Source organism: Fundulus heteroclitus, chromosome 24 (genome assembly GCF_011125445.2).
Source record: "Fundulus heteroclitus isolate FHET01 chromosome 24, MU-UCD_Fhet_4.1, whole genome shotgun sequence".
NCBI lineage: Eukaryota > Metazoa > Chordata > Actinopteri > Cyprinodontiformes > Fundulidae > Fundulus > Fundulus heteroclitus.
In genome coordinates, this window is record NC_046384.1 from 2,191,268 (window position 1) to 2,212,187 (window position 20,920).

The following is a 20,920-nucleotide window of genomic DNA, read 5'->3' on the forward strand; positions in this document are numbered from 1 at the left end:
GCCTCTTGTATAGTCCACATATTTTATTTTCTAGAGATCCCAGACACAGTTTAGTTCTTAAAGTCCATTTTATTCCCAGCAAACCACAAAAGGACCGACTGAAATCTTCTAGCAACATATTTGTCTCAAAGGATCTTCAAAGTGTAAAGATCTGGCCTCGTTTATAAAACACTGCATAGAACCCAAAAGCAGAAAGACAACTAAAATCCCAAAATGGCATATGCCAAGAAACTCCAAATTTCTAAAACCATGCGCAGCAGCAAAAGTTTCTGTTTCTAGATCTCAGCTGGACCTGAATGTCTGGTTTTAGATTCATACTCAGGTTCCACTGTAATGTTTTTCTACAGGTGAAGCCGTTATTCGGCTAGACACAGAGTTAACATTTAAGAAGTTTATTGAAGACTAAATACTGGAGGACAAGGAAGGCAAACAGTGACAGTTTTAACTGATGAGTCCAGATTGAGTTCTACTTGGTGTGATGAGAGTGCCAAGGCAGTTGGTGCAGGCTATAATGGTTTTAAGGTGTTTGGCCCACACGCAGACACAGTTGGAACACAGAAACAGTTACAGATGCTTATTAAAGGCTCAACGAGGATATGCACACAATGAAAGCAACAGGCGAGGTCAGAGCGGAGTACTGCGGGATGAGGATTAAATTAAAACTAGTCGAACCGGGGGAAATTCTTCAGATGCTGCTCTGCTTACCGCTTGGTTGGGAGGACCTATCCGGGGAGGATGAGTGGAAAAGGAGTTCTGTGAGCGTATAATCTCTGATGGAGGGAGATGGCTGAGCGACAGGTGGGCTGGCAGATGTAACAAAGGCGGGGAGCCCAAGTAGTACCACTGCAGACGCAGGCAGGAGGAGCAGCTGGAAGAACCAGGGTGAATCCAGGAGGGGGAATCTCTTGTTCAGCTTGGTAACACCAAGAGGGCTTGAGGCGAACGGCAGAGCAAAATCTGAGCAGCAGGGATTTGAAAACTGGTCTTTCAGCGCACAGTGCCAACACAGGTGAGTGAATCCAGAACACGACGAACTGACGAAGACAGAAAGTTAGAGCCAAAAACAGGGATTTGAAAAACTCACAGGAACAAATATCAGTTGACAGGGCTATGGCCTAGGCATACCACAATGGGTTAACACTCTGGCGTCTTCCAGCTGACTGAGCACTTCTTTTAAGCTTGAGAAGAGCAGTCCAAAACGAGCTGCAGGTGCGGGCCACGCCCACCCGTCAACTGCAGCCACATGTGAAGCAGAATTAGTAGAGCACGGAAATAAAGAATCCTGACACAGGCAGCCAGACACAAACCTGAGAACAAACGAGATAGGCAGAGACAAACCAGACCAACAGAACTGTGAAAAGGACTCCCAAGAGACAGGCAGAATTGCAACCCGCAGAAACAGGCAACCTTAGCAGGAGAGTCCAGCTGGCAGAGCACACATGATCTGATGAAGTGCAGGCATATCACATGGGGCGGTCTGGCGCGTGAAAAGAGTGAGACGTTCAGGCAGGGATGTGATGGCAGAGGGAGGCATAAGTAGGCTGGTGAACAGGTGAGCTGAGTGAATCTAATAAGTGAAAACATGTGAAGCTGATCTGGCAGGCAAATGACTGGTGAAAAAAGGAATGACTGACAACATAAAGAAACATCCCAAACATAAAAATAAACAAAATCCAAAACTAAGATTGAACTAAACTAATGCAGGAACTCAAACTTTGACATCTACCTTCTAAGCGCTACATTCAACCATAAATGTTCGATGCAAAACACCTCATGGATGGTGCTGTTTATTTTATTGGAGTCATTGGATCATTGTTCAACTGAGAAGCAAAGGACGGGGGAGCGTGTCTGTCCCGACGGAACTTTATTTGCGGGATACATCTTGGACCCGAGGGAGAAATGGTCCACGGTGTGTCTCTCAATTGTTTCTATTGAGAACGTCGAAGATGTCTACTTGTTCGGATTTACGATACTTGGATTCCTTTTTTTTTTGGTCTCGGAGGATATCTAATGTATCAGCACCTTCAGAAGCTGCTGGCAGTCAACATGGCCATGATGAGCGGAAGTCGACGTGATCACTAAGGCGTTGAATGAACAGAACTGTAAGCTTGATAGCTGACTGCGGTGGTGGTACACAGAGGTGAGATGGGATAAAACCTGGAAGTGTGAACGTTAACTAGCCCATCGATTGGAATATTGAAATTGGATCCAGGAGACAGTGATGAAAAGACTCTGAAGCTGAAGGAAACAAATTCTGTTTTTTTTTTCAAATCAGACTTCCCACTATCAAATTCTACCCTGAGTTGTTATCGCAAAAATCCCATGCCCCCCCCCCCCCCCCACACACACACACACCTTCCCTGCTGCCATCTGTGGATGTTTTTCTGAACTGTTGGCTGCCGGATAAAACCAAGGACAAATGGCCTCTGGAGAGCTCCACAAAAATATAACAATTTTCACCCATTCAGACACACATAACTGATGCTCACAAATACATATCAACTGTACCCGACCAGTCTCAAATGTTGACCTTCTGCATATATGTGTCTCGTGTTATTTGTGCTTCTCGTGCAATGAGTTTTTTTGTCGGATGCTTCACTCTTTATTTGTGAGAGCATAAATTGTCAAGCATCTGTCTTTTTTCTCCCTCCACTTCCCCCATGTTGTTGTAATCTTCCTTCAACAGATCAAAGGGCAGCGCCTTGTGGACACAGTAGTGTCCTTGGCAGCACAGCCTCAGTGAACCGTCTCCCTTCCTGAAATGTTTATGTTATGGTGATGGTACTGAAACAGCAATTTCCCTCTGGGATTATTAAAGTATATCTCATTCTGATTTTTATTTCACGGTTACCCATGGCAAGCACTGAGAAAAGAGCAAAGAAAGTGTGAAAATGTTGAGAGAGCTTATTAAATGTGTAGATCAGAGGGAAAAGCTCAGATGCTGTCTACAGTAACAGAACATGTTAAAAGGTTAATCTTGTGGGTGCGCTTGTGGCGTAGCAGGTAGCGTGACCCATATATGGAGGCCTTAGTCCTCGACGCGGTCGACCCGGGTTTGAATCCAACCCGCAGTCCTTTGCCGCATGTCTCTCCCCCTCTTCCACCCCCCTTCCTGTCAGCCTACTTTCAGAAAAAGTGAGCCACTAGAGCCGCAACCCCCCCCCCCCCCAAAAAAAAAAGTGAATCTTATTGCTGTTTTCAAAATGGGATTATAGTTTACAGATATCAACACTCTAGGAGTCTAAAGTAGCATATAAATCAGTCATCATCATGGACCAGGAAGTTTTTGATGAAATCGCGTTTCCTCCTAATTCTCTTCCAGCAGAGCCAATGATCCTCCGTGCAGCATTACCCACCAGTGGAACTGACTGGTTCCAGCAATTAAAGCGATTTCCTCACACTTTGTCACAATTATCTGTTAATCTGTGGAACACATCATCCTAGAGATTATCAGGGAGGAATGTGATGGTAGAAACCTGATGAAATGTTGAGCAGACCTTGATTTCGCATTTTATTGACTTATGAACATTTTTATTTATCTGAAAGGTTCTGGCGTATAGTTATGGGTCACCAGAACCAACATGAATAACACAGGGGTTCTGAATGCTGACGATAAAGTCCATCTATGATGGAAGTCTGATATAGATAAAAACACACAGGGTCTGAGAGGAACCATGATAACCACACCTTGATCTGGACCATTACATGTCAGGATAACATTTTCGGGCTCTGCTTGGTTTCACTTTTTAAATCAGTTCTACTGGATCAAATATTAGACACCAGGTCATCCTGTTTCTGGAACTTTTACATTCAGGGAAATTCATTTTCTAAAGTTTTAGTATTTGTTCATATTTAAGTTTTAACCTGCATCCTGTTGGCTTCAGCTCACATCTTTTATTCTTTATTCAGATTGCAGGGCTGCAGCTTTTCAGAGATCAGCTGTGCTGCTCTAATTTCAGCTTTGAAGTCCAACCCATCCCATCTGACAGAACTGGACCTGAGCTACAATGACCTAAAAGATGCTGGAGTGAAGGAGCTCTGTGGTTTCCTCCAGACTCCCCTCTGCAAACTACAGATATTGAGGTCAGACTCCATGTTCAGTGAGAGTGAGAGTGCCAAGGCAGTTGGTCCAGGCAGCCAGAGACAAGCCTGAGAACAGACGAGACAGGCAGAGACAAACCAGACCGACAGAACTGTGAAAAGGACTCCCAGGAGACACGCAGAATTGCGACCTGCAGACACAGGCTACCTTAGCAGGAGAGTCCAGCTGGCAGAGCACACATGATCTGATGAAGTGCAGGCATATCACATGGGGCGGTCTGGCACATGAAGAGAGTGAGACGTTCAGGCTGGGAAGTGATGGCAGAGGCAGGCATAAGTAGGCTGGTGAACAGGTGAGCTGAATGAATCTAATAAGTGAAAACATGTGAAGCTGATCTGGCAGGCAAATGACTGGTGAAAAAGGAATGATTGGCAACGTAAAGAAACATCCCAAACAAAAAATACACAAAACCCCATACTAAGATAGAACTAAACTAATGCAGGAACTCAAACTATGACATCTACCTTCTACTCGCTACATTCAACCATAAATGTTCGATGCAAAGCACCTCATGGATGTTGCTGTTTATTTTATTGGAGTCATTGGATCATTGTTATTTCACGGTTACCCATGGCAACCACTGAGAAAAGAGCAAAGAAAGTGTGAAAATGTTCAGAGAGCTTATTAAATGTGTAGATCAGAGGGAAAAGCCCAGATGCTGTCCACAGAAACAGTAAAGTTAATCTTATAGCTGTTTTCAAAATGGGATGATAGCCTATGGATATCAACACTCTAGGAGTCTAGAGTAGCTTATAAACCAGTCATTATCAAGGACAAGGAAGTTTTTGATGAAATTGCATTTCCTCCAAATTCTCTTCCAGCAGAGCCAATAATCCTCCATGCAGCATTATGCACCAGAGGAACTAGCTGGTTCCAGCAATTACAGTCATCGCCTCACACTTTGTCACAATTATCTGTTAATCTGTGGAACAAGTCACCCTGGACATCATCGGGATGTAATGGTAGAAACCTGATGAAATGTTGAGCAGACTTTGATTTCACATTTCATTGATTTATGATAATTTTTTTAATCTGAAAGGTTCTGGCGTATAGTTATGGGTCACCAGAACCAGCATGAATAACACAGGGGTTCTGAATTCTGACGATAAAGTCCATCTATGATGGAAGTCTGATATAGAGAGAAACAGAGGGCCTGAGAGGAACCATGATAAACACATCTTGATCTGGACCTTCACGTGTCAGGATAACATGTTGTGCTTCTGCTTGGTTTCACTCTTTAAATTAGTTCTATTGGATCAAATATTAGACACCAGGTCATCCTGTTTCTGGAACTTTTATATTCAGGAAAATTAATTTTCTAAAGTTTTAGTATTTGTTCATATTTCAATTTTAACCTGCATCCTGTTGGCTTCAGCTCACATCTTTTACTCTTTATTCAGATTGCAGGGCTGCAGTTTTTCAGAAATCAGCTGTGATTATCTGGTATCGGCTTTGAAGTCCAACCCGTCCCATCTGACAGAACTGGACCTGAGCTACAATGACCTAAAAGATGCTGGAGTGAATGCGTTCTGTGGTTTCCTCCAGACTCCCCTCTCCAAACTACAGATATTGAGGTCAGACTCCATGTTTTAGTTCAGTGCTGATATTTCTAACGTGAAGGCTTTGTTTACACTAACCTGCAGACATATGGCTGATATTAAACTACTGTTCTCATGATGCTTACCTCCATTCACGGTCTGAGAGTGTTGTAGGAGTTTCTGGGATGCTGAAGTGGATGTGTTCCTAACCAGAGTCCCAAGTGTTTATGGTGCTGGTTCTCCAGGGTGGCAGTAGTGATCAGGGATGTTGTTTTGCTCAACTTGGTAGGAACCAGTGATCCAATTCTGGTCTCTTTACTAATGTTAAACACTCTTATGCAGATATGAAAGGAATACAGACTTTGTATCGCATCACATTTTTGTCAAAACTCCCACGAGCAAATTAAACATACTATCATATGGAATCCCACCGCGCACATGATTTTCTATGCAGCGGCCATGCTCCAGGATGGCTGTGCTCTCGAGAGCGTCTTTGCCCTGGGACTGATTTTCTCCTCACGCGAAGGAAAATGGGTTTTGACAGGTTGGGCGGACACAAACCTCCTTTTAAGCCTCCTCCTGATTGGGCCTTGCAGACACGATAACACGGGAAGTAATGTCAGGAAGCCTTTGACTGACAGATCATCATGCAACTGTGTTAATGCTTTGTTTTTACTTTATATTGTATATATTGACCCAGAGCTGTTTTCATTACAAACAAATTGTCTGTCTGGTACTGAAACCCTCCACATAGGCAGGGAGGAATGTGTTCAGGAGTGTTCAGGAAAACTGACCTTTCATTCAATTAGATTCAGACAGGTTATGGTTGATATAGAAATAGCTACCAGATATTTTCTTTTCTAGACATCCAAGACACAGTTTAGTTCCCAAAGTCTATTTTAATCCCAGCAGAACCACTGAAGGACCGACTGAAATCTTCTAGTAACTTATTTGTCTCAAAGGATCTTCAAACTGTAAAGATCTGGCCTCATCTATAAGACACTGCATAGAATCCAGACCAAAAGTGGAGAGACAACTAAAAGTCCAAAATGGCGTATGTCAAGAAACTCCAAATTTCTAAAACCATGCGCAGCAGCAGCAATTTCTGTTTCTACATCCCAGCTGTACCTGAATGTCTGGTACCAGATTGCCCTCAGGTTCTGCCTTCTACACACTATATTTAACCATAAATGTTTGATGCAAAGCACCTTATGGATGTTGCTGTGAATTTTTTTAGAGTCAGCTGATCATTGTTATTTCATGGTTAAACATGGCAACCACTTAGAACAGGGCAAAGAAAGTTTGAAAATGTTCAGACTTTATTAAATGTGTAGATCAGAGGGAAATGCTCAGTTTTAACCTGCACTCTGTTGGCTTTAGCTCACATGTTTTATTCTTTATTCAGATTAAAGCGCTGCAGGTTTTCAGGGATCAGCTGTGCTTCTCTGGTCTCCTCTCTGAAGTCCAACCCATCCCATCTGATACAACTGGACCTGATGTACAACGACTTAAAGGAGTCTGATGTTCAGCAGCTGCTGGATCTTGTCAAGAATCCAGAATACAAACTGAAATATATGTAAGTAGATGATTGGAGTGAGTCATGTTTCTGTTAGCAGAACAATTCTGAACACAGTTGGTAACAAAGCTGAGCTTCAGTCTTTCCAGCAAAGGTGTAGTTTCTCAGTTGGAGGGCAATGTCAGGCTTTCTGATTGGACAAAAAGACAACAATCAGCCAATGATAGAAGCCAGCAGCTTGTTGTGTTCCTGGGTTGGTGTTAGTGTGAAGACGGACGTTGTTGTATTCATGTCTCCAGGAAATCCAGCTGACAGCCTTCCAACATGTCTTGATACAGTGGTCCTCACTGATCAACCTGTGGGAGCATCAGATCTGATCTCACACTCTTTGTTCTGTCGTTTTATTAGGAAATAGCTAAGCAATTTCATTTTAAATCCTATTTGCTCAGAATTATTTTTACCTAGGTACCTCATGTAATACATGAGGAAACAAACACCACCTAATCACATATCAGAAAAATTACAGAGATACATATTCATATTGGATTAATATTATCAAAGCACATCTGAGTTCAGCAAAATATAGAAGGTAATTTGCAGGGGAATTTTTACTCTACAAATTACTGACATGACACATTTCAGAATCAGAATGCCTTTTACTATCATTTTTACTTTTACTGAACAACATGGTCCACAAATGTGAAACATTTCAACTGATCCTTGAAAATCAGCCTGTTTTGGTCTGGTTACATTTATGTTGATATTTCCTTTTGTATAGTCGTCCATCCCAGTCCTGCTACCTTAGTCCAATAAGTGTAAAGGCATAGATTGAAGTTGGGCTAATGATAATAGACACATTTATGACACCTAACCTAAACTAAATCTGATTTTCTTAATCCCTGTTTTCTGTGTCCCTTCAGTGATTACACTGAAGATGAAGCTTTGCCAATGGAACATTGTAAGTGCTGAAGCTGTGTTTGTGCTGAACTTGGTGATTTCCAAAAAATGTATCCAGTTATTTCGTTATTTATTAAGGACATGATTGTAGCAGACAGGACAGTTGATTCTAAGGACCAGGAAGCAGAGCAGGCCCTGGCTGTAGGCAGAATACTTGGGGCACCATGGATTCATTTTTTAAGTGCATTTAGATTTTTGTTTCTCTTTTTTACTAACAGCCCACAACTAATACTGCTTTGTATACCAATATTTTGTGAAATATCTAAAAGCCACTATGACTTATATAAAGCAAATTAGTCTTCTGCTGGCCAGACATGACAGAGAATGCAGCTCAGTTTAACGTGCACCAAGTAGACAGAGACACTGCTGATGGTAAGCACACACCAACCACTCCAGTCTGTTTACAGGGAAGCGGTTAAGCGGCATTGAGGGTGTCACTGATCCAAGATACAGAATAAAAGAAGAGGATGCAAACAGGACAAACAGAGAGGTAATTATGTAATTTTTTAAAATCAATAATTATTATTTTGTTTAGGGCTGGGCAAGTTAACGCGTTAATTTCGCTTTAATTCATTAGACTATTAACGGCGATATTTATTTTATCGCGCATTAACGCATGTTGCTCACATGCTTTCAGTCAGTGTCAGTCAGCACGCTGACTGCAGCGCGCTGTCACGGCAGCACTCTCCCGCTCCCCCTCCTCTCGTACATGGCTCAGCGGCGCCAGCCAATCAGCACGCAGGCTCAGCCTGGCCCGCCCACTCAGCTCTCACACAAACTTAACAAACAAACAGCTGAGAGAGACCGCAGCAGCGAAAAAACATGAACAGGGGAAGTAGCACCGTTTGGCTTTATTTTAATACCGTAAATGAAATCAAGCTGTATGTTTTGTAAAAAGCCGGTTCATTTCAGTGGAAACACAACAAATTTATCTAAGCACGTAAAAAAACATGAAAACGTCAAGCCCCAGAAACGGAGAGAGGAGACGAAACTTCTCTCATTGCCCCGACAGACCCACAGACGTCTCCATGGAACATCCAGGTAGATCAGTGGATGGATGGATGGATGGATGGATGGATGGATGGATGGATGGATGGATGGATGGATGGATGGATGGATGGATGGATGGATGGATGAATGTTACTGGAGCCCACACATAACATGTAATTAAGACCTTGAAAGAACCCAGCACATATATTAAAAAGTGTTATTTAAGATAAGATAACATTAGCTAATCCTTTTTTTATCCCACGACGGGGAAATTTATAGGATTAAAGCAACAGGCAGGTGCACACAACACAGACAAAATTACATAAGGATTGAAATATATAAGAGGTGGATTAGCGAAAAAACACTGAACATAACATTATTATTATTATTATTGTTATTGTTATTATTATTATTATTATTATTATTATTATTATTATTATTATTATTATTATTATTATTATTATTATTATTATTATTATTATTATTTAATTGTAATAATAAAATAAAAACCACAAAACCCAAAAGGTCAACAGTTTCATGATACATCAAGCTTAGGGACTGGCTAATATACAGCAGGTCAAAAAAGGCCATATTCTGGCTGCAGTGCTGCTGTTCTCTTATGAAGAAAAGATCAACTAGTGCAAACTAAATTGCAACTAAATTCAACTAAATTCAATAGATGGGTTGAAAATATCCAGTATAAAATAAGTGCTACAAATGTTACAACACTTTTGTTCATATGGGAGCAGAACATTAAAATAAAAGTGCTCTTTACACTACTTTTGAATTAATTCTTGGAGTTTGTAAATACAATGCGATTAATCGCGATTAATCAGGGCGATTAATCGCGATTAAATATTTGAATCGTTGCCCAGCCCTAATTTTGTTGCTAGCTCTTAATTGGAGAAGAAATTGGAGAGAGCATAATGTTTCATGCAGCAAGTGAACTGTAAAGCTAGTTTACTTTAGAGCAGGGCTGCCCGATACATTGATCGCAATCTACTGGTTGATCGCAAAGAGGGTGTGGCTAGATCGCATGTAATTAAAAAGTAGGGGATCTATGATAGGCTATAATCCATCTGTACTATGAAATTTGTCCATATTGACATACGGGGAAGCCAATCTGGCGTCACATGGGTCGGCTCCCTACGCAAGCTCATTAAACCATGGTAACTTGTTCTGTTCCCGTGAGTGAACCTACCCTAGAGTTAATTTACAACGAAATTTGAGAAAAGGTATAAAAATGTAAAAATGCAATACCTGGCCTGAGTAAGAAGCGTAAAACCTACCACTTCCATATGAAGTTGGAAGAGGATGTTTTTAGACTATGTCACTGTGAGTGTTTTTCGCTGCAAATAGATGATTAAACAGATGTGAGTGACACAGCCCAATTGTGCATCTTTATTCGGATGGTGTTTTCTGACATGAATGCGAGAGAGGAGCTGTTGAAAGTACTGCCCATGAAAGAATAAATGAAAGGAGAGGACATTTTCCAGTCTTTCAAAACTTTTTTTGAGAAAATTAAGCTCTCATTGTGCTAACTTATGTCCATCACCACGGACAGAGCACCTGCAATGATTGGACGCTGGAATGGTTTCATAGCTAAGTCTAGGGAGGTCGATGCTTTCCTGGACTTCCTCAACTATCACTGCATAATACATCAACAAGCGTTATGCAGTAAAATGCTTAACTTGAAAGACATAATGGATGTGACAATGAAGATTGCCTGTTCTATTTAAGCTAGATCTCGTCAAAGACATCTGTTCTGCGCACATCTGGATAAGGCTGACTGTGACCACTCTGAGTTTTTGCTATATACTGACATGAAATGGCTCAGGTGAGGGAAATTTTTTGCAAAGATTTCAAAAGCTCTGTCTAGAGATTAAGGGCTTTTCAGTAGCCAAACATGCAGATGCACCCAATTAAATGATAACCAGTGGCTGTAAGACCAACATGGCAATCTGACCAACATCCTGAACAAACATAATGTAGAGCAGCAAGGAAAAGACAAAATTGTAATCAATATGATAAGCTCAGTTAATGCTATCAAAAGAAAGATGAAACGCCTGTCCTCAAAGTTTCAGTGCCATGATTTGGTAAACTTCCAGGATGTTGCACCAGAGCTGGAGATGCAAGAACAGACACCTGAGCAACTTGACAGTGCACAGTGCACAGAGCAGATTGAGGACTGTCTGTTAGAGTTTGACGAATGTTTTGATGACTTTGCCTTACTGGAGCCAGTTGCTACTTTCATGTGCTACCCTTGTTGGGAGGATGCAGAGGTGAATTCCCTTACATTAAAAATTGCAATGCTGTTTCACGTGAACTCATCCTGTGTTGAGAATGAAATTTTGACTCTGCAACTTGACATTGAGCTGAAGACTAGGGCTTATTGACAGTTCTGGAACTTACTAACAGAGGAAAAACTACACCAACATGAGGAATTGTGCCACCTCCCTGACTGCATTATTTGGTTCCATCTATATATGCCAATCAGTCTTTTCCCACATGAAAATAACACTCTACCATAACTGATGATCACTTGAAAGTGTGCATGAGATTAGCTAGCAGCAACTACTGTCCGGACTATGCAGCCTTGGCTGATGTCATTCAGTGCAAGTCCTCAGTGTAAGGCAGACATGTTCACAAATCATTTTTTGCAAGTCCAAGTCTTGAGCACTTAAGTCCAAGTCAAATCTCTAGTCTTGAGTAAGCCTGTCGCAATAATCAATTATTCGCACAATAAATTTTAATCACATTATTTAATCAAAATAAGTGTGAGTGTGTGAGTGTGTGCATGAATGGTTGTTTGACCTGTTTGTCTCTGTGTTGCCCTGCGACAGACTGGCGACCTGTCCAGGGTGTACCCTGCCTCTTGCCCAGTGAATGCTGGAGATAGGCACCAGCACCCCGCGACCCCATGAGGGATAAAGTGGATCAGAAAATGGATGGATGGATGGAAGTGTAACAATTTGCGTAAGCATGCTTGCTTGTTTCCCCTTGTGTTTTCATTTCCGTCACTGAGACGGGATGGCAAAAAGGTTTCATTACGCTGCAAGGTTTTATTCCAGAGGGGAACTTTACTCACCGTGTTTAATTGTTGAACACATCACGTGATGCTTTACATACAACCACTCCCTAAAGTGACTGTGGGTGGCTTTTGGCCCGGAGATGATATCATCAGACGGTGCCCAACCTTCACGGGGTGTTTCGACCCTTAACCGCTACACCCTCCATCTAGGTTAGGGCACCTTTTTAACATAACAGACCCATGCTCACTGTTGCGAAGCCCACTTATTTTATGCAACTTCTGTCTTCTTTTTTCTAATGTCGCTTGTAAATTTCATGAGTTGTGGGTTGCAGTTATTTGGGTTTGTTCCTGAAAGTGAAGTCGCTTGTTTTGGCTCTAAAATAAGCGACGCTGCCACTCTATGGACACAGTCAGTATGAACAGCTGAAATATTCCTCCGCCTCTTAACGCGCTGGAGCGCATTATGACAGGAGCAGAGGGAGTAAAGGCAGAGAGAGCAGCTCTGCCTGTATTTTTAGTGGATTTATCTTTCTATCCTGGAGCTGGTGGAATATTATTCTGACTTCAACATGATTCTGGAGGAGCTTGTTGAAACCAACAGCACCGATAAAAAGAAAGGGTTTTGGTTTTTGTATTTTCTGCGGAAAAAAAAGGATTAATGCGGTTAATGTTTGTTAAAAAGGCGCCATTATGGTGTAACAAAGTTAACGGGTTAATAAAGCGTTAAAACTGACAGTCCTACTTCTCCCCTCCCATTCAATATTTACATGCTCCCTCTAGCTCAGATCATAAAAAATAACATCAGCTACCATCTCTATGCAGACGACACACAGCTCTACATCACCATGTTACCAGGTGACTATGAACCAGTTCAAGCTCTGAGGAAATAGAGGAAATTAATGCGTGGATGTGCTAAAATTTTCTTCAATTGAATAAAAACCAAACTGAAGTAATAATGTTAGGACCAATAGAGGCGAGATCAAAAGTTAGCACATGGCTTCAGACCCGAAATCTGGGAGTATTGATGGACCCAGACCTGAAGCTCCAAAAGCATCTAAAAACAAATTACAAGGTCGCCTTTCTATCACCTAAAGAACACGTCCAGGATTCAAGGACTAATGTCTCAACAGGATCTGGAAAAACTAATTCATGAGTTTATTTTTAGTTGAATTGATTACTGCAACGGTTTTTTCACGGGTCTGCCTAAAAGGTCGATAAGACAACGGCAGGTGACTTGTTGTCTAAACCTGCCATTGGAAAATTTGATTTATCTAGTTACAATCCCTAATTTTATTTCTTCAGAATAAGGCTGTGAAATGTCCATGCAACAACATGTAATGCTGGTTCACACAAAAGTAGACATACATTGACTATTTTAGATCTAAATTTATTGTTTTGTGCAACTAATCCCTTATGTTTCGGAAATGCCATTCTGGATTTCACTTAACTTTAGAGTGATTTTTTTTCTTTTTATTATTGTTTGTAATTCCAGGCTCCATCAAGCTTCACACCAGAGGTGGAAACTCAACATCCGCAGGTTTCATACAGGTACGCAACACTGTTGCTGTTAAAGCTGATAATGTGTCCATTTCACTCAAAAGAACTTTGAATATATTTAACTTACACATTTATTGTAACGCACCGAGAACCCGATAATACAGCCAGACACGGTCTAACGCTTAAAAGGTTTATTGAAAAATAAAACAAATAAATAAAACTCAATGCTAGCAGATTAAAGTCCGGGGTAGAGCAAGAGAGATGAAGTGCAGACAGCAGTCTGCTTTTAACAGGTGAAGATAAGATGTATGTGCTGGAGAAAGATAACCATAGAAAAATATGGTCAGCAGACAAGCGATGCAAAACAGGCCAGCTGGACAGCTACTCACACTAAAAGGCTTTCAAGATCTGGCAGAGACTGGCTGTGAGGCAAGTACTGTATACATATATAGGCACGGGTGATCACCATGCAGGTCATTAGGATAAGCACAGGTGTAGCTATTCCCACTAATTAGTGGAGCGGAGAAGAATAGAGAGTGTCATAAAGTCAACCGGCCCAAAAAAGAAACATCAGATGCATAACATTGATTGTTTAGTGGTGTATTAATGTGAAATATTGTTTTTTTTTCTTTTTACAAAGCTTCTAGTTAGAGTGGCTTAGGTTACCCTGAGCTATCTCTGTAGTTATGCCACAATAGGCGTAAACTGCTGGAGGACATCATGGTCTATTTTTCTCACTCTTCTCAGTTCTCATACTGTTCTCCAAATTGCATTGCTTGTTGTTATTTCAACTTTTAACTTCTCTCTGTCGTTTTTCTTTTCATAGTAGGTACACCTGGTCTGGTGTTCTGTTTGCTGTGACATCATCAGGGGAGACAGATCACCCCTGCTATTACCATCTAACATAGAAAGTACTCCTGGGTCAATGTGTGCTTCTGTGCTTTCTGTGTCTCTGCTTTGTCTTTTCTAACCCCAGTTGGTTGAGTCAGATGAGCGTTCACACTGAGCCTGGTTCTGGTTCTGCTGGAGGTTTTCATCCCTGTTAAAGGGGAGTTTTCCTCTCCACTGTCGCTTCATGCATGCTCAGTATGAGGGATTGCTGCAAAGCCATCAACAATGCAGACGACTGTCCACTGTGGCTCTACGCTCTTTCAGGAGGAGTGAATGCTGCTTGGAGAGACTTGATGCAACCTACTGTTTCCTCAGATAGAACACTTTTTGATCAATCTGTATGATTTGATTGAATTTCACTTTGCAAAAAAACGTTCAAATGACAGGTTGTGAATTGTAACTTTTAATCAAGGACTTTTAATCAAGTAACTTTTAATCAAGGACTTCAGGTAAAGGTTACAAGGGTGACGAGGAACTAGAATTGGCTACTAACTAACTAAGGTTGACTATCAAATAACTATGGATCCAGCCAGGACTAAATTTCAAGAACGGAACAGAGGGACCCAGTATTTAGCCAGACAAGCAAAGTGTATGATTAAGAGGGTTTATTAATGGGCAGGTTATGAGACGGAAATGGAATGACAAACTGTTATGTAAAACCAAACAGGCCAAGACAGAGTACGTAGTCGCAGAACAGTCCTAAGTAAAAAAAAAACTGTTGATAAGCCCTGCGAGACAATCCAAAGTAGAATCCAGGCTCAGAGTCGGGAAACGGATACAGATACGGTACACAAACAGGCTTGAGGCTAAACAAGGTCAGGCAGGTTTGGTAGTTAGAAAACTGGTCCGGTTTGGTACACAACAGGTAAGGTAACAGAAATGGTTCAGGCTAGCTCAGGAACTCCAGAGACAGAACTCAGGTCAGGCAACACAGGTAGGCAGTCAGACTCAGGCAGAAAAAACAGATATTTAGGGAACAGGCTGCCTCAGATAACTAGAGGCAAAATGTGTCAGGATCAACACTCAGTCCGAATACGCTGGACCGATATGCTTGTAAATGATCTGCCACTGATGACAGGTCTGAGGGCTGGTAATATAGGAACTAATGCAGGTGGATCAGATGAACGGGTAATAAGAACTGGGTGGAGCTAAGCATGTGTGTGAAAGGAGGAATCAGACCAGGCATCAGTGCCGTGATCGTGACACTAAACATAAACCCGGAACTTAAATACACTGGGGGTAATTGCACTAAATGTGACACAGGTGTGGGGTAATCAAAGGGTAACACTAGCTAGAACCATACACATTGTCAGAAATCCTGCACAATTCCATAAACTACACTAATAAATAATCAAAAGCACTTAGGGATTGTGACATTAAGTCTGAGTCAAGGAGGTCTGGAAGCTGCAGGTTATTATAAACACAACTCCCGAGCGGTAATACAAAGCTTTCAGCTTTCTGTTACTTGTTTGATGAGACAGGTGAAACAGCAGCAACTTCTGGGCAACAGACAACTTTCCAAATTAAATTGCTTCTGTTGGAGGTAAAATGTATCACTTCCTTCTCGCACCAGTGGCACTGGGTTCTCTCCAAGTTGTACAGCTTAAGTAAAGCCAGAAATTTGACCCACCTTACCTAAAATTACCTGTACAATAGTCTTGTTCTTAAATCATTTATAGTGTATAATTGACACTGAAAGTTGCCAATTATATTCCCTCTATTAAAGGTGGAATCAGATGTGATCTATAACAGAGGTGCCCACACTTTTCAGCTTGGAAGCTACTTATGAGACTAATGTAAAAATTATCTACCTACAGTCAAATTACAAAATATCAATTTCCGATTCTATATTATCATTATTTTATTATGACGTTTCAGTATTCTCTTTTTTTCCATTTTCCCCTATTAGGATAAAATAATTTTTAATTGAATTAGAATTAGAATAAATATCAGTGTGCCTTTCATAACTACTTGTACCTACATTGTAAAATATAGCTCTGTGTATATTATTCATCCTTGTTCCCACTCCAGGAAGTCCAGGGACAGAACTCAGGTTTTTGTACCACTGTCCTGTTGAGACTGGAAAGAAAGTGTATTGCCAAGCTCTTTTACATGGGAGGATGGTAAAATAAACAAGTTATCAATGATGATCGCAAAAAAATTGTGGAGTTAAGTATAGAATTGGTGGCAATAAGGAGGACTTTGGTTTTATTGTCATTCAGTTTCAAGAACTTGGTAGAAAACCAGGATTTCATTTCCTGAAGACAAGCGGAAAAGGGAGGAGGGAGTATTGGTGGTGGATGGTTTGGAAGAGATATAGAGTTAGTTGGGTGTCATCAGCATATAATGGAAGTTTATGATACATTTTCTAAAAATGTTACCAAGTGAAAGGAGATACTTGATAAATAAAGTACTGATCCTCGGGGTATACCTGATGAAACAGAGGAGCGTTGGAATAACACCGCAATGCTCCCACCACGAGCCAAAGCTGACAGATGTAAACAAACCCAGTTAGACAACTGTCATTCGGTTGAGAGAAGTCATTAGGCTGTGGCCACATGTTTAGCAGACCAAAACTGACAATGGAGTTTTACTGTGTGACTGCTGAGTTTGTGCTAGCCAACTTGGCCAGGTGGGCTAACATACTGTGGTTCACAGCACAGTCAGGGCCAGGTGAAGGACGTTGAGTCCCTGCCCAGACTGAAGTGATCTGTGTTGAATTTCCAACATGAAGGTTGCGACAACACCCTCAAAGCACATATCTCCGTCTCTGGTAGATTATTTCCACGTACAGCGCTAAAGGCAGCGGCTCAGACAGGTGGAAGCAGAGCCGCTGGAACTCAGTAGCAGAATACTGCCGGAGACCGGTCACTGGTCTATGGATCACAGACTGGGCGAACCAGAGGAACGTTACCAGGGCACGCAGCTCATAGATCCACATATTTATGTCAGACGTGGCAGAACAATGAGTGCTGGAGCAGGTAACAAGAGTCAGCAAGAGGTAGGATAAAGCAAAGCAGTTCCCTTGTTACTTTACATGCCATGAAGACACTTTTAGGATTTTGAGACAGTATAGGAATCAAAATTAAATTTTATTGGGGAATGTAGAGTGACGTCAGCATGATGCACCAGCATTCACTGGAGCTGCTGTCCTCTCTGAATTAGTGTTCAGATATTGTTAGTTTTGTTGTTTCATAATGTCATTCTGTGTCTTACAGGTTCCGGTGTCCTGGTCCAGGTGTGTTCCAGTGCACTTTGACTGACCTGGTGTTTGTTATGACTCGGGAGGCTGACCTGCAGTATGGGACCATCCAATGGGATGAGCGCCTCCTTCAACCAGTGGGCAAGATCCCTGCAGGGCCGCTGTACAACATCACATGTTTTAATGGGGCAGTGTGTCAGATCCACTTCCCACACTGTGAAATACAAAATGGTAAGTTAAAGGAAAGAGATAACTTTTCTGTCCTGAACACATCAAGGACATTTCTGGGAGCCTGGATTCTCCTGGTTTTGGCAGGTTTTTGTTTCCAGTTTATAGTTTTAACATCTGCTCAAAGTTCTGCCTTGTTTTTAAACACACTTGAGGTATTTTTGCAGTTTGTTGTCAAATTTGTTAAACTTATTCCAAAGTGTTTCCTTATATAATTGGCAGAGGGACTTATGTTGTATTGAGGAACAAGATTGGTTGAGAACAAAAATACTCTCAAGATATAAGGGATGGACTTTCTTTTTATCTCATTTAAAACATTGAGGAACAATTCCGTTAAAAACTAAATCCTGACTTCATGGAGAACTGATATTGTTTGATTCAGATTTCTACTGTTTCTACAATTTAATTACATGTAAACATGTAGAATGTTGTTGTAAAAAGAAAACAGCTGCTACATCTGGTGGTCTGTATTTTCAGTGCTGTCTATCGATGGCCTGCTGTCTGTCGTTCACATTTCCACTGATGATGGACTGAGCTTCTTGGAGCCGCTGAAGATCACTGACACTCATGTTATTGTGGAGGTCTCTGATCTTTCACCTTTTGGTCTGGTTTGGGACTTCGTGAAGAGGTTTATTGAGAGAAAAGATCCCGTGGCAAGCCATGTCCTGTTGTATCACAGACCACCGAAGCCTACAGTACAGAACCAAAAGCTCTATGTGTTTCTGCTACCCAGGAACATCTCAAAACATGAGGTAAGAATTTCTCAAACATTTTATCTTTGTGAGAGAACTTTCAAATAAAACTAAATACAGAAAAGAAATAGCTAAAATAGCTGGATGAACAGTTGAAATGCCAGCAAGCTGTACAGTCTCACTTCTAAACATTATTTAATGTTAAATAAAATTTGAAGGTTTGCTGGTTATTGCTGGGACTTCTCTTTTGATTGTTAAAAGCACTTTTTTTGCAGGTTGACAAAGACTATAGAGACTGGAAGTATCTCCCATGCACGTCATATTGCAAACTCATCAAAGATCAGAGATACACCCTTGCATGCCCAGGAGCTCCACAGGGCTGTAAAATCCTACCTAAGGTAAAATTTAGTTATAAACATTCCATATTGTGACAGAAGCCCCCTTTAGACTTGTTCCCTAATCAAAAGCTTACAAAGTTCCCTAATCAAAAGTGCTTTTAACAATATTTTCAGCTATCCTTTTAGGACTATTATGATTAAAAAAATTCCTTCTATCTAAAACAGACCGTTTTAGATAGAAAACACTTCACAGGAATGAATTTGTTCACATTTAAAATAGTTTTATTGCCGGTTCAGATTTAGACTTTGTGCTCTTTGTTTTCAGGGGGCGGCAGAGTTTGACTTATACTTTGGAAATCAATACCACCCAACATTTGAGATCCGTCTTCCTACCAGCACAGAAGAAGTGCCAATAAGAATTAATGATGAAACAGATCTGGTAGTCTGGGAGTATGAGGTTGATCTGAAAGGTAACGTCTTCTGTAGTTTTTCTTCTTCTGGTTGTAGATAAGACTGAAGAATAGAGCAGATTTCAGGAATTGAGTTGTCATGTTTAGGTCTTCATCCCGTGTTAATCTTCACAACTTTAATTTCTGTTCCTTTGCTGTTTTTAAACTGATGATCATTCTGAAGTATGTAATACTGCTGAAGTTAGAGTTGATTAGAGAACAGATGTTATACAGCCACTGATGGGACCCTTCTGTGACCAGTCACGGTTCTCAGCATCAGCAGACCCCTGATTATCAGTGGTGGTTCTTGCATTAATGTCACCAGGGCAAGTCCCCCCCCCCCCCCACCACCACCACCACCACCACTGCTACCCAAAACAAACCAAAATGTCCAAAATCACCTAAATTGTAAGAATGGATAACAATGCATGAAAAACTATAATTTATTACCCACAGTTAGTACATAACTGAACATGTGGAAAACTTGTTAAGGGTGCGGCCGATGAGTAAAAATGTGCATGTTCCCATCACAGCAGCCTAAGCCTATAGCAGCATAACTATAGAGGTAGCTCAGGGCAACATGCAACAGCTTTGTCAAAAAGGAAAGTTTTAAGATTAGTCTTAATAGTAGACGGGGTGTCTGCCTCATGGACCAAAACTGGGAGTTGGTTCCACAGGAGAGGAGCCTGATAGCTAAAGGATCTGCCTCCCATTCTACTTTTAGAGACTCTAGGAACCACCAGCAGACCTGCAGTCTGAGAGCGAAGTGCTCTGTTAGGAACATACGGGGGATTCAGAGCTCTGATATTGAGAGCTTTATACTATCAGATCTCTGAAAAACAGAAGGCTTTTTAGAAAATGCTTTGATCTGCTTGAGAGTTAAGAAAAATGCAGTAGTCAAGCTTGAAAGTTACAAATTAATGTACTTTTTTTTTCTTTACTCTGGTGAAGGATATATATAATTTTAGCAAAGTTGTACAAAATTAGAAAGACTTAAAAGTGACATTTTGCACATTTAGTAGTGGCCATACACTTTAATTTAGCAAAAGCAATAATGAGCCATTATGACAAAGAGCTTTTTATCCAATCTCTACCAGACCAATGTTTCTGCTTTTTCTGCCCAGATCCAAATGAGGTTCCACCAAGTGTAAATGTCCAGTCAGAGGTGAGCTTGGTCTTTTTCTTAGTTACAGATTTACTTTTACTTTTAGCACAGCAAGATTTTCGACAAGATGGTGTAAAGAATAAAATTATTTATAATTTATTAAAGATCAGTGCTGAAATAAAAAAAAAGTATTTATTGGCCAATTTACATAATACTTGTGAATTATTACGTATCCCTTTAAAAACTGCACAGATATAACCATTTGACCTGCAAAACCCATCAAAACATTGACTTTACAGACTTGTGTTGAGGCATGTTTGACTCAGTATTGTGTACCATCCTTTTAGTGGAAAGGTACTCACGTTGTTTTATTCTTATTTAATG

General features: G+C 41.0%; 1 protein-coding gene across 1 annotated transcript in view; it reads left to right on the forward strand.

The window, feature by feature from the left end:
• LOC105921678 (NLR family CARD domain-containing protein 3) overlaps positions 1–20,920 on the forward strand; it is a 1,041,521-nt gene that overhangs the window by 18,836 nt on the left and 1,001,765 nt on the right. The window lies entirely within an intron of this gene.